This window comes from Mesocricetus auratus, unplaced genomic scaffold (genome assembly GCF_017639785.1).
Source record: "Mesocricetus auratus isolate SY011 unplaced genomic scaffold, BCM_Maur_2.0 Super-Scaffold_100021, whole genome shotgun sequence".
NCBI classification, from domain to species: Eukaryota; Metazoa; Chordata; class Mammalia; order Rodentia; family Cricetidae; genus Mesocricetus; species Mesocricetus auratus.
In genome coordinates, this window is record NW_024429202.1 from 15341899 (window position 1) to 15356465 (window position 14567).

Genomic DNA, 14567 nt, shown 5'->3' on the forward strand with positions numbered 1-14567 from the left:
TGAACCAAATCCCTTGTCTATAAAGTCATGGATATGTACAGTTCCGCAGCTGGGGTGGCAACAGTCTCCACTGGCGTTTCAGAGTCCACAAATGTACCGCCAGGACCAAGAAGCACTCTGTGAGACACACAGAGGTCAGAGCAAGAGAAGCCACATCCCCAGAGGCTCTGAAGATACTTCCTCAGCCAGGGGTTATAGGTTCTCCTCCAACGTGGAGGGCAGAAAATTGTATGCAGGGAGTGGGGCGAGGAGATGGGGGACACACCAGGTCACGGCCAAGTCAGTGTGGCAACAAGTGAAGGATGGCTTTCTGGACACACCAGGGACAGGTGACTGGCCTTAGCCTATCCTACAGAGTCAACCCACTCCTTTAAGGAGAAAAGGACTCGTTGTTACTCTGTACTTAGGTATCACTTATTTCTTATAGGTAGCTATGTACAAAGTCTCCATATATCTATGTTCATGCCTTATGAATGCTCTATCAAGTTTGTAGGGAAAGAACAAATACGTTTAGGCACCAGAATGTGCTCTTCCCCACTCTCGCACCTCTGAAATTGACTCCTTTGGTCCTTAAGACCGTGTTTTACATTCCTGACCTCCCTCCAATTGGATGCCTTTTCCTTACAATAATGAGCTTGGCTCAAACCAAGACTCTACTCATAGATTCCTCTTGCTCTGCTATTCCCCACAACTTGTCAATATGTGTCTCACCCTCAACTGCGAGCACTCTGCAAGGCCTTCAGCTACTCCTAGGCCACTCCTTCATGGGCAGCAGTGCTCATTCCATACTCTGCTGTACTATCATTTCCACACAGTGGGCCATCACCTCCTAGAAGGCAGGGATCCCATCGACTCAGTTCTCATTGCACGCCCTCCCAAATAGCTACCACAGACAAACGTGAGTGCTCACTGAGTAAGACAAAGGATGAGATGGAGTTTGCTTCATTTACCCCAGTCTCTAGTGAGAATCGCCCTCTGTCACCAATGACCTTTTTCTTGGAACCCATCTCACTCTGAATCCACCCTCTCCTGGTTTGTATCTCCTGAGTGGGGCTGGCGAGTATGCTGGTCAATGCTCCACGTCTTCTGCTGTGGTTTCTGTTGTCCTGTCTTAAGTGGTGTGAGCCCCCGGAGGGCCTCCTCAAGTTGGCTAGCATCCACTTCTCAGAAGTATTGTAATTCTATGTGTGGAGCACCACTGTTCAACATTGCCTGTGACAGGGTTCCTGAAAGAACTTGAATTTTTTTCTATATCCAGGCCATACCCCCAGGCAACTAAACTAGACCCTCACAGTTGGCTGGCTCATCAGCATTTTGTCCAGCACCCAGAGCATTCTAACATGCAGCCAAGTCTGGGAGCCATTACACTTAAAACAAGCAAACAAGACAAGAAACAAATAAAGCCCAGAGAATCAGGCATTTGGTATGTGAGCTACATACATTTTGCTTTGGCCCTGCATATGCAGTCAATTTTCAGCTATGGCAGTTCTATGGAACCATTGCAAACATGGAACACTGAAACACTGTGTCCAAGGGAAATGCAGAATTGGGCTACTACAAACCAGACACATCTCACTTTGTACATGCTTCTAAAGGACGCCTTAGTTAACACACATTTAATGCATACCATTGGTCCATTAACACTGAGCTCATGGTCAATAGCACTGTAGCTCATGCCCAAATGAGGCAACTGAAGGCATAGTTTCTCCCTAGGGCACACTAACTCCTTCCTAAGAATAGGAACATAGACAGGCAGCACTTCAGGAAAATACTTAGGGGCCATCAGAAAGACTGAAATCCCACAAACATCCCTAGATGCAAAACTATGGCCCTAAAATAGACTGAGAAAAGGATGATTTGTTTACAGTACGAGAGCTGAAACAGGAAGGCAAGCATAGCCTTGTTTCACCTCTGCTGGCATCAAGGCTTCGCACCTGTGAACAGCTGGGGAGAGCCAAGTACGAATTTAGAGGTTGCAGGTAAATTTTAGTAAAGTAAGCAGACCCACAAAGATGAAATCTACAATCAGTGATGAATGGACATATCAGGACAAACCTGAATTTCAGTTCTATTAGGGTCAAGATTCGTGTGTGTGTGTGTGTGTGTGTGTGTGTGTGTGTGTGTGTGTGTGTGTGTGTGTGTGACAACTGTTCAGGAGTTGGGTCTTATCTTCCACCTTGTTCACAACTCACAGTCTCTCTTGTTATTCCTGCTGCTACTGCATATGTGCGCTTCCAGCCGATTCTCCTTCTATGACCCCATAAGAGTGCTAGGATTAGAGAGGCGAGCCACCAAATGCTGCTTTGATACTACGGGTTGTAGGGCTCAAACTCAGGTCATCAGGCATGTACAGCAAGGGTTTTATACCTGCTGGTGTCTCACTGGTCATCAAGATCTTTTTAAACAGTTCCTGGTAGAGGTTGACATCACTAAATTTAAGTTCTAGAAGAATGAAGAACTGACTTGCCTTGATGACCTTCAGCACACAACGTAGAGAGGGCAGAACCCGCTGGGTAACACATGCTTATCATGATGCCCATCACGTGGACACAGCCATCCCGCAGGAGAACCGTCTGATCTGCAGCCTGTCGCCTGCTCGGTTGTATTTCTGTACAACTGTTTTATCCCACTGTGTCCATCCCATGAGACACCCATGCAGTAGGTGTCTCATAAGTACCCACTTGATGAACTCATGCTGTAATATTCGGTAACCATGGATGAATGTGTAACGCATGTTTTCTGACTCTAAGTCTAAGAGAACAGACTTCAGGCAAAAATACAAGACTCCAGGATTTTTCCATACCAGCCCTCTGGGTTGTGGCAGCAGAAACAAATTCTAAGCCACGCTTGTTCCCATGTTAGTGCATCCTTGATGCCAGTTTTCTTGTTTCATATGAAAAGAAGTTAAACTCTGGACACAGAGGGACAAAGTGGCCTTCTACCGCCCAATGAGCACTCGAGCAAAACAGGCAACCACCAACTTGGGATTTTATAAGTTTGTTCCAAAAACAACTTTAGAAGGCGCGTAACACAGCACGAATCCTAATAAAAACTAGAATACTAAAACCAAACCCAAAGAAATCACATGTCAGAAGCTTGAAAAGGAAGACTAAAGAATGAGGCTGATCCACAGGAACGCATCCCAAGAAGTCCTACGCATCATCTCAACTTGGCCGGAAATTTGGAGTCTAAACTCCTTCCTGATTGTCTGAAAGAGGAAAATAAGATCAGCGACTAAGTCCGCCACATCCATTAAAGGAAGGGGGCAGGGGAGAGGGGAAATAGTGGGGGAGGCGGGGATAAGGAAGCAGTGGCAACATCAGCCACAAAAGTAACCCTACTTGTCCCCCATAAAAGCCACTCTGTGTGCTTTCAAAAGCCCTTTGGCACCCCAAATCTTCATTCCATCACTCTCTCCTGACCTGAGGTCAGGGAATGTGCAATGCGGGGTCCATGTAGCACAGAGACTTGTGAAACAGGGGCCTATTAAACATGTCCCTCCAATTATTTCTCATCCCTCTAAGGCTGTTTATAGGAAACAATATTGACTTTAATAGCATATTAAATGCCAAGCTCAGTGAGTGAAAGGTTAAAAGAGACCATGTGCTAATAAACTAATGCAAAGAGAAAGCACAAATTACATAGGAGGGGCTCTCACACACACACACACACACACACACACACACACACACACACACAAAGAGAGGAAGAGAGAGCTTCACTACAGTTTTAACTGGAGCATGGTGTGAAACACAAAGCCAGAGACGCTGAGTGTACTCACACACCCATAACAAAACCAAAATCATTCCACATGCCATGTTCTATTAGAGGCACGTGGACCTGAGCTCTTGGTTATAAAGACACTAAGAATGCCAGAGAAATCGCAGCTTCCATGAAGCACTCAGGATACAGCATCCAGTCTCAGGTCTGCTGTGAACCAGCGAGGCGTCCTTGGCTAAGGTATGTCACTTCTGTGGACTCCTTTCCCCAGAACTCACAACAGTGACACCAAACACTGTCTTAGTGCCAGGCAGGGTTCTAAATGAGTAAGTGTCATTCCTCCGATGGCCCTGTAAGGACTGAAACTGTTATAGACAGACATGGAATCATCAGGTCCATGGAGGTGGCTGAGGTGAAAATCTGTAAAGAACTGTGTTCAGTTCACAGAGCGGTCACTCCTGAGCCCATTTGAACTTCGATGCACAAATCTCAGCCTTACCGAAGAGTCCACCTTCAAGCTTGAAGCTCAATGCTGCTTTTCTACCTTTGTCCTCCCTGCCTCTCGGGCAAGCAGCGTAAAATCCTTGGCCAGCCCCAGGCCCTGGCGCATCAGGGCTTCCAAATGCACAGTCCCTTTCACTGCAAATTGACGGCAGTCACCAAAGAAAGAAGCTAGGAACCAAGAAGGGACCACATTGTGGGATCCTTCACTTCAGCTAAATCTGACTTCCTCTCAACAGACACATCTGCATAATGGACCTCACAGGGTGCTGTGTCGGTACACTAGGCAAGCCTGGGGCGCGAGGAACTCACTGTTGCAGAAGTGCTGCGAACCACTGGTGCCCTGCCCGGGAGGCAGAAACACAGAGTGGCCGAGGTCCCACACCTCAAAGCACAGACACTCATTCATTGAAAATACGGAACTAAGAGAGCCATCGTGCTGAGGCTGGGGAACTTGCCTCCTTCCCAAGCGTGGCCCTGATCTCAGGAAGTCAAATGATTCCGGCAAGCTGTCCTGAAATTGGTTTCACATCTTTCTGCTCGGATGGTGAATAGGAACACTTCAGTCAAACAGAAAACACTGGAAAATTACATTCAAATGGTGAGGAGATTTAAGGGGGGCAGGGGTCCTTATCCCTCTTTTCTGGAGTGCTCCCTGGAGAACATGGTGGGTCTACCATCACCTGTGTGCTCAATGGTCACGGCAGGACACAGTGCTTGTGGCCAGCAACTCCCCGCAGCTCAGCAGAGGACAGACTGCTGGGACAAACATGCTTTTCACTCTGGCTTTCTGCAAACCTCCGTTCTGGATGACCGGAAAGGGTTGAGTGGCTGAGACACAGGGGACCCAGTTCTGACAGTACCTTTCTGTGTGGCTTTTGAGCAACATCTGGGGATCCTGGTTCCTTGGCTGAAAGGCTGCCTTGATACGAGCATGGGGCGAAGCCAAGCAGACAGACCCCACAGGTTCTCTAGAGCCTGTGATCGCGACGCTGAACAGAAAAGAGGTTACCAGGCACGGAACCGTAGACTAAGGCTTGGTGGTGTGGACTATATTGATCAGGTCAAAGGCTAAACTATATGAGAATAAAAAGGAATTTATACCGTAGCACAAGGAGAGGTGTTTGGTTGGTGGTTTTGGAGCTTGCTATGTAGCCCAGGCTGGCCTCAGGGCCTTGAAGTCATCATGGTTGGTGGTTTCAGGAGCTTGCTATGTAGTCCAGGCTGGCCTCAGGGCCTTGAACACACCAGGCTCCCACCTTGGCCTCTGGAATGCTGGCATTACAGGAGTATGCCATCATACCTGCCTTATGCAGAGCTTTTAATTTTTTTCTCTTCTATGTAAGCATTTTGCCTACAGGTATGTATGTGTATGCCATGCATATGCCTGTTGCATGCAGAAAGCAGAAGAGGACACCAGACCTTCTGGAACTGGAATTACATATGGTGTGATCCACCACCATGTGGACGCTGGGATCCAAACCTGGGTCCTCTGTAATCATAAGAAAAGTCTTAACCCTTGAGCCATCTCTCCAGCTTTTTTAATATCTGTAAAGAAGGCCTTAAAAAAAGAGAAATCTGACAGCTCAGTCTTGACCTTTACACCCACTATTTCAAGTGCTATAAAGTGTGAAGTAGCTAAGGGACTGTCTTCTCCATTTCCTTCATATCTACAACATATAACCTCCGGAGGATTGTGTTTTTGTGCAATCTCAAAGCATTTGCAGGAAATAAGTGCAATCTTCCTTAGAAGTGCTTGCATTTTACATGCCTGTAAAATGTAGATGCTCACATGTGCATGTAACAACAATCAATGAAAAAGGAGGTCATGAGTTGGAAGGAGAACAACCAGGGGTAGATGGGATGGTTCAGAAGGGAGAAAGGAGGAACATTGTAGTTATAATCTTGAAAAGGAAAGAAAAAAACTTTTAAAAAGATAGAGATCTGGAGGCTGGAGAGTTGCCTCAGGGGTAAAGAGAATTTGCTGCCCTTTCAAAGGACCAGGGTTCCGTTCCCAGTATCCCCTTCACAACACATACAAATGTGCGAGAGTGTGTACATACACACACACACACACACACACACACACACACACACACACACACCTTCTCCAAAAAGAGCCCTAAGTAGACATTTAGAATATGTTTTCCTTCCCTATCTTTTCGGTTCTTGTTCAGATAGGATCTCACTATGTAGCCCCACCAAGGATTTTTTGCTGGCGGTTTTCTTGTCCCACCAGGTCCCGCCGCCCTTGAACCCCATATATTATTAAACTGTTGACTGATGGCTAGGGATTCTTACTGGCTCGCTCTCTTTAACAATTAACCGGTAACGATTAATCTATGTATTCCCACGTGGACTTGGCTTAATGGATAATGTCCAGACCTTCTACTCCTTTGTTGGCTACATGGCAACTCTCTTGGCAGGCTCCCTCTGCCTATCTTTCCCAGAATCCTCATCTCCTAGTCCTGCCTATCTTCCTGCCTCATTGGCCAAACAGTGTTTTATTCATCAACCAATAAGACAAACACATATACAGAAGGACATCCCCCATCATTGTGTAGACCAGGTTAGCCTTGAACTCACAGAGAACCATCAGCGTCTGCCTCCCCAGTGCTGAGATTAAAGGTGTGTGCCACCACAACTGGCCAAATAGTTTTTACTTGTTCACATACTTCATTCTCCTTCCTACCTAAACCTACTGCCCCAGTGTCCACAAACCATTTCTTATGAGGATTAAGAACTTAGAAACAAAAGCTCATGTAAAACCATTTTTTAAAAGAATATCGGTGTTCTGAAACACAGACGCGCACATCAGGGTTTAGAACACTGGCTGTACATGTAAGCAAGATGCGCATATTGGTCAAAAGCAAGTATTTTACGTTTGATCCAAAGCTAGATGGTAAGATGCAATATCATCCTTACAGTGAATTTAAAACACAGACAGCAACTTTGGAGTGTAGAATTGGGGGCTGTGAGTGATTTTTTTTAAAAGAATCACTACTGGGTAATATTTTTACACTTGGTAACAGAAAAGGAACCACCGAACCAGTATATCAGCATTGCTTTAACTACAGTTTTAAAAATGTTTAGTACCAAGAGGATGAGGCACCAAATAGGGGTGGGGGTGGGGGTGGAGTAGGGGTGGTGTGTGTGACTAGAACATTTCAGACAGGTCTGCAACAGTCTGCCAATCACAGATTGCTGGCAAGTGTTAGGACTGGATGCCAGGCAAAAACATACCAGGGAATGTTTGGCATTGCCTGGTATTTGGGGAAATAAAAGGGCAATTCACTTCACAGGGACCATGGACCCAGAAGGGAGGCAAGGCCCCGGTGTATTTGCCTTTGATTTGTTCATTTCTAGAAAGACATGGATGGGTGATCTACCACAATTGTTTTCAGGAGCAGTCTGTCGTCTGGGAACCCTCCCACTCAACATGTTGACCCTTGTGTATTTGGTATATGGATTGGAGCTTGCTAGGAAAAGAAGCCTTGAGTTCACAGAGCTAAGAAAAGTTGTCGGGGGAGGGGGACATAAACCAGCCTTCTAGCAGGGCCAAGATCATGCTCACAGGAAACCTCAGGAATCCCCTTTACCAGTGGTTCTTAACTTGTGTATCACTAACCCTTGAGGGTCAAACGAACTTTTCACAGGGGCTGCCTAAGACCATCCAAAAAAAAAAAAAAACAAAAACCACAAGTATTTACATTATGATTCATACGTGCTTCATAACTACAGTTAGGAAGCAGCAACAAACGTAATTTTATGGTTGGGGGTCACCACCACATGAGGAACTGTACTAAAGGGCTGCATGAAGCATTAGGAAGGTTGAGGACCACTGCCCTAGATGTTTGTGAAGGGTCTACAGAAGATGCTCACTTCTATCATGGAGAGCTAAGAGCTGGTAAGAGAATAAGCAATGGGTACACAGAGTTAGAAGATACAGTAGTCAGCCCAGGAGCTCTGCCCTGTTGAGCCCTGCTCTGAATCAACTCCCACAGAGCATCCTGCACCAACAGGAGAAGCATCAGAACATCTGGGTGGGCAGGAACTCTTTTGTGCTTGAGTCTATAAAGACCCACCCAGAACTGTCTTCATGAGGGCACCTTATAAGCAAAGCTTAAGAGTGACCACACACACACACACACACACACACACACACACACACACACACACACCCTTAAACCAACGCAATAATGGTTAATGAGAATCATTTAGCTCTCAAACATCCCTGTGTGCAAATCCCAGACATGCTTCATCCCTTCAATGTGCAGCGTCTTAGTTGATATCCTATTGCTATGGCCAATGCAACTCTTATTTAAAAAAAGCATTTAACTGAAGGCTTGCTTTCAGTTTCGGGAGGAGAGAGAGAGAGAGAGAGAGAGAGAGAGAGAGAGAGAGAGAGAGAGAGAGAGAGAGAGAGAGAGAGAGAGAGAGAGAGAGAGAGAGAGACTGACTGGGCCTGGCATGAGCTTTTGAAAACCTCAAATTCTACTCCCAGTGAAGACTTCCTCCAACAAGGCCTAACCCTCCTGATCCTTTCCAACAGCTCCACTCCCTGGAGAGTAGGCATTCAAGTATATGAACCTATAGGGGTCATTCTTCTTCAAACCACCACACACAGAAAGGAAAAGGCAACCGGGAAGGCAAGCTCTCCCCATGATGAACGAAAGCACAACTCCAGCACCAGAGGCACAGCCTCAGCAAGAGGTGACCCACACTCTCCCTGCAACCCCAGCCAAGGTATCAAGACTAAGCAAATGCCAATGTTAGGTTAAACGCTGGATTTCACCAGAGCATTGAAGTTCACATTATAATCCCAGTACTTGATGGCAGAGGTAAGAAGATTGCTAAGAGTTCAAGCCAGTCTGGTCACATCATGAATTTCAAGCCAACCTAAACCATAAACCTGTTTCACCCCCTTCCTCTGAATTGGAATGTTTTAAAGTGCCACACTTTGTTATACACACTATTACAGAATTTCAGCATTCTCATTTGAATGAAATGACTTAGGTGACACTGCAGAAGGCCTGGCACTATTGCTAGGAACCTGCCTAACATGTGCAAAGGCCCTGGGTTACAGCCTCAGTGTCACCAGACAAGAATGACAAAGCCAATGCCTACACAGACTTGGTGCTTACTCTCAGGCAGCTGGGCCCGTTCATTCCTGTCACAGCTCTCTGTGTCCCAGCATAGGACCTCAAGTAGCAAGGAGGGAAAGCAAACAGCCAAGGGGGAAGATGGAGCTCACCTGAACTTGACAAGGGCCATCGGGCTTTCTCACCCGGTGTTCAGTGTGCAAACTGCCTCTTGATGATGAATCCAGCCTTAAGCAAGGTCCAGAAAGCCAGGCACCTTCTCCAGCCCCCATCAGAGCCTTACAACAACTCTGCTCCAGAGATACAAGAAGACACAGTAACGTGGAAGCTACCATGTAAAGGAAGGGATGGCACAGGTAACAGACACAGGACAGCAGTGGGTGACTTAAAAGACTCAAGGTAAGAGAGTAGTTGGGAGTGCTGTTTGGGTCTGGTACAGAAAAGACACAGAAATTCATTACAAATAAAGCATACTCGTTGTGGTGACAGTCACTCAGTGTGCTGTGGATGGGGGAGACACATATGGCTTAGTTGGAAAGGCCAGAATGGTCCTGGAAGCCAAGAGAAGACAAAGTTCTAAGGAGTCCACTGGGCCCAAGCAGGTGCTTTGGAAAGGCGTGTTCTCCAGAAGCTAAGTCACTAGTTAGTACCTGCAGGGTCGAAGCTGGTGTTTAGGAGCGGTCAGGAGGTGGTACACTGGCTGTGGTCTGCCCAGGAAAGCAATGGGTAGAAAGACTCCTGAGTGCTTGTGGGGGAGGGGAAAGGCCACGAAGAAGAAAGACACAGGGAGACAGAAAAACTGGGCTTCAGGGAAAACCTGGAAAGAGATGCTGAGGGGAAACACCTCTCCCAGAAACTGTCTCTTCAGACGCCTAGGCCCTAGGTGTCGTCCGCAGTCCAGCCACTTGCCTCTGTGCACACACTGACACTAGGCTACGCTAGGTCAACCTTCTTGGGTAACCAACTGAGCTGGTGGAGACAGGAGGATGGGTGGGGGAAACACCAAACCGAGACATCCCTTCCTGTTACCTGACAAAGGCCTAAGGACTTCTATGTGTTCAGGGTCTTGCTGTTGTGTGTTTTGATTTACTGAATTATTTTGAGCTCACTCCACTGTCACTCTCAACCGCCTTGTCTTCACTTTCTCATGAGGATGGGTTTGTCCTGTGGGTTCCCAGGACTGTTGCTAGGGTACCTGAAGGTCTCCAGACCAGAACTCCAGCCTCCTATCAGCCCGTCTGCCTTTCTCTCTTGACTGACTGATGGGTTTGCAGTCAGAGCCAGCACATACACAGAGAAGCTGGGACCGTGAGCCACTACAGGGCAGGGCCAGCCCTTCCTCCTCCATCTGACAATGGCCAGATAAGTTTTCCAATCAGATATACCCAGGAGAGTGTCAGAGTGCGTGTGTACACAAACATGTATGTATACACAAACATGTATGTATACATGCGCAAACATGTATACATGCTAAGGTACTTCCAACCCTTAAAAACTCCTCTTTACAAAACAAAGCAAAACAAAAAGATCCCAGCACTCAGGATGCTGAGGCAGGAAGATCACAGCCAGTCTGAGCCAGGCGAGCCAGCCAGTGCTGCATAATTAGCTATAGTGTGAGACTGTCCACTCAGTATACAGATCAAATGCATCTTTCGCTCAGTGTTTGTTGAGCACAGGCTCTGTGTAAGACCCAGTGAGTGCTAAAGAGGTTCAAATAACACAGGATCACTCCCTTCCCTTAAAGGCACAGAGGCCGAAATGAGGAGCTGTGTTATCAACCTCGGCTAACTCCCTCATACATGGAGATGGTCAAGCTAACCGGTGGTTCTGAGAATTTGATGCAACCCAGTTGAGAATGAAACCCTCCCCAGAACTATCTCATTCCTATGCCTGACAGGAAGGGCAGCAACGACATTTGAATGGGGTAAGACCATGGCAGATGCTGTTTCACCTCCAGACATCCAGCTCTACCAGGAACTGTGCCGTGACCACCTCTTACTGTGCACAGGCTTGCTCTGAACACCCACAGAAATCTCTCCTTTAAATCCCCGCACAGAAAACATGAAAAAGGGAGGCTCAAAATGTAAAGAGAGGCTTTTTCCTTGAGAGAAGCCTTCCCGCCAGCCTGGTTCCACAGCCGCATCAGTCCCAAATAAACACACAGGAGGCTATATTAATTATGAAGCTGTTGGCCTTGCTTGTTTCTTACTGGCCATCTCTGACTTAAGTAATTACCCTATAATTGTTAATCTAAGTATTTCTCTTACCGGAGAATAGTTCCCGGCTTCCTACCCCATGGCATTACATCTTGACTCTCTTGTGTTTCTCCTTCCCAGAGTTCTCCTGGACTCCTAGTCCCTCCTATCTTGGTTCCCTATTGGCTCAACAGTGCTTTATTGACATAATCACAGGACTTCCCCAACATCAAAGAGCTTAAGAAACTTGCCCAGGGGGCACACAACTAACAAACTCCAGAAGCAGGACAGGAACCCAAGATTTCCCTGTGTGGGGTATCTAGAGTTCATCCCCATGCTACCTGAGCACGATGGCAGAATCTAATGACCAAGCAAGACTGTGTTGCAGGGAGGGTCTGCTTTATAGTTGATGAAGATGGGGTGAGCCAGGACTGGATCCAGGAAGGGAATTCTGTCCCTTGCTCAGAAGCAGACTGAATCCATTCATCATCACATTCTTAATATCCTTGTCAGGAAGGACAGAAAATATCTGGGAGTACTGTGGACTTGAAGGGGACTTACATATATTCTCCAAAGACTCTAGGAGGGATGCTCTGAGTCACAACAGTGTAGCCTTGGGTAAGGGGAGGGGAGAGCTTGCTTGGGACAGCATCATTATGGTGCTGAGAGAGCCTGAGACCGGTGGTTCAGCTGAAGGTGGTCATGTTGCCCATAGTGGCCAACTTCCGTCCTCAGATGGCCTCGAACACACCGGTTTAGAGTGGGAAAGGAAAGGATTTCAGCCTCACATTTCTTTAGTCACTCATTCATTGAGTCTTTCCTTTGGGTACCGTGCTGAAGCCACAATGGCGGCGAGGTGGTAGGAGATGGCTCGGTACAGCTTGCTGCTTACGCGTGAGGACCTACCCGAGTTTGAGCCTCAGAGCCCACAAAAGAAATGCCCAGCATAGTTTGGGCATTCACTGCACACATTTGTGATGCCAAAGCTAAGGAAGTAGAGCAGGGTGGATCCTGGGGACTCACTGGCTGGCCACCCTTGTGAGATGGCCGGTCAGCCTAGCCTACTCAGTGAGTCCCACGCAAGCAGAAACTCTGCCTCCAAATAAAGAAAGAAACACAAGGTGGATGATACCTGAAGAATGATATCCCAAGTGGTCATCTGCCCACCCTCGCACGCACGTACGCACGCGCACACACACACACACACACACACACAGAGGGATACAGAAAAGAGAAGGAAAAGGAATAGGGAAGAAGAAAGGCAAAAAGCAAGTTAGCTGGCTTCCAGGTCCCAAAGTGGAACCAGTTTGTCTCCTTGTTCACAGGCAGGACACCAACTGTCTCAACACCTTGCACATTCCAAAGCCTTGCTGTCGAGGGTAACTCAAAGGGAGGGGTGACTGTTTCCCTCACGGTAAAGGAGGCCACCTGGTAAGAAAGCTTCAAACACCCCCTGTATACTCTACCAATAGAACAGGCTGTCTAACGGGTCAGTCAGCCCACACTTCCCTGTCAAGTGAACCTGTCAAGGACCTGTCAAGAAAGCAGCTTCCTTGCCATGTGTGGTGGCACGTGCCTTTAACCCCAGCGTTTGGAAAGCAGACAGAGACAGACCATTGTTAGTTGGAGGCCAGCCTGGTCTACATAGCAAGTACCATAGCAGACAGGGTTACACAGTGAGATCCTAGCTCACCAAATAAATGAATTTTTCGAAAGCTACTGGTAACTGTCTCGAGGATCAGAGCCCCCATGCAGGCAACACTGAAAGCTCTTGTGGGTCCCAAGGTTATGTGTGCACAACACGGAGCCCCCATGCAGGCTACACTGAAAGCTCTTGTGGGCTCCAGGGTTATGTGTGCACAACACGGAGTCAAGAGAAGGGGAAGAGTTTAAGTGGCACTTGAGTGTTATCTGAACTCTCGGCAGAAGATGGAAGCGGAGGCATTTAATGTACTGCCACTTGAGAAAGCAAGAGTGATTCTGTCCCACCAGAAATCACGGTAGTGAGGAGCTTGAGACGGATGTGCAGTACTATTTGGCTTGTTACAATCAGAAAAATGCCTCCCGAAAGAGCCTGCTGCCAGAGTACGGTGTCTCATGGGCCCGTCTTGGTTGTCTCCCTTGCAGATGAGGGTAGGATTCAGAGAAGAGGCAAAGTAGAATGTAAGTGCTCTCCGACCTCAGCACAGAGCTGGGCTTTGACGGGATACGTCAACAGGCCTTGGGGTGGATGTGCAGAATACAAAAGGCCATGAGCCGGACATCTCTGCTCTATCGCTGTGAAGGGACACCATGACCAAGGCAACTCTTACAAAGAAAAGCATTTAACAGGGGCTGGCTTATGGTTTCGGAGGCCTAGTCCACTATTATCAAGCAGGGAGCATGGCAGCACACACGCAGGCAGACATGGTGTCGGAGAATTAGCTGAGAGTTCTGCATCCTGCTCCACAGGCAGAGAGAGCGAGACCTGCATGGCACTGACTTTTGAAGGCCCAAAGTTCATGTCAATGACACCTTTCTTCCAAGAAGGCCACACCTCCCAATCCACAGTGCCACGCCCTGGTGCCTAGGCATTCCATACACTCTACGAGCCTGTGAGGGCCGTTCTCATTCACACCACCCCAGTGTCCATTTCTTGGTTCCTTCCCTAACAGGCAGCTCTGGTAGTGCTACGGTCCTCTTCCTGAGCCACAGTTACCTCCAGCTCCCCTCCACCACAGTTCTGCGGCCCTCTGTCTGCCGCCCCTCCCTGCTCAGATAGGATGCCACTCTGCCACTCCAGTTAGTATTTAGTGAACAGTGCTTTCAACACCATTCCTCAGTTTCCCGTTTCCTGATGGGAGCCTAGGGATGCAGTCACGCTTCTCAAGTAAAACTCGGCTACGGGCAAGATGACCCTACCACTGGACAGCTCTCTTCCTGACACACACGCCTGTCCAATGGGAGCCGAGCAATCCCCCCACAGAACACCTGGGACATGGCCTCTCACACACACTGTTAACGGTGAACCACCACCAGGGCTGGCAGCCCTCTGGGTGTCTCAAGAGCT

General features: G+C 47.7%; 1 protein-coding gene across 1 annotated transcript in view; it reads right to left on the reverse strand.

Moving 5' to 3' along the window:
• The window catches only part of Tram2 (translocation associated membrane protein 2), a 75427-nt gene that overhangs the window by 36797 nt on the left and 24063 nt on the right, over positions 1-14567 (reverse strand). The gene's annotated exons all lie outside the window — the stretch shown is intronic.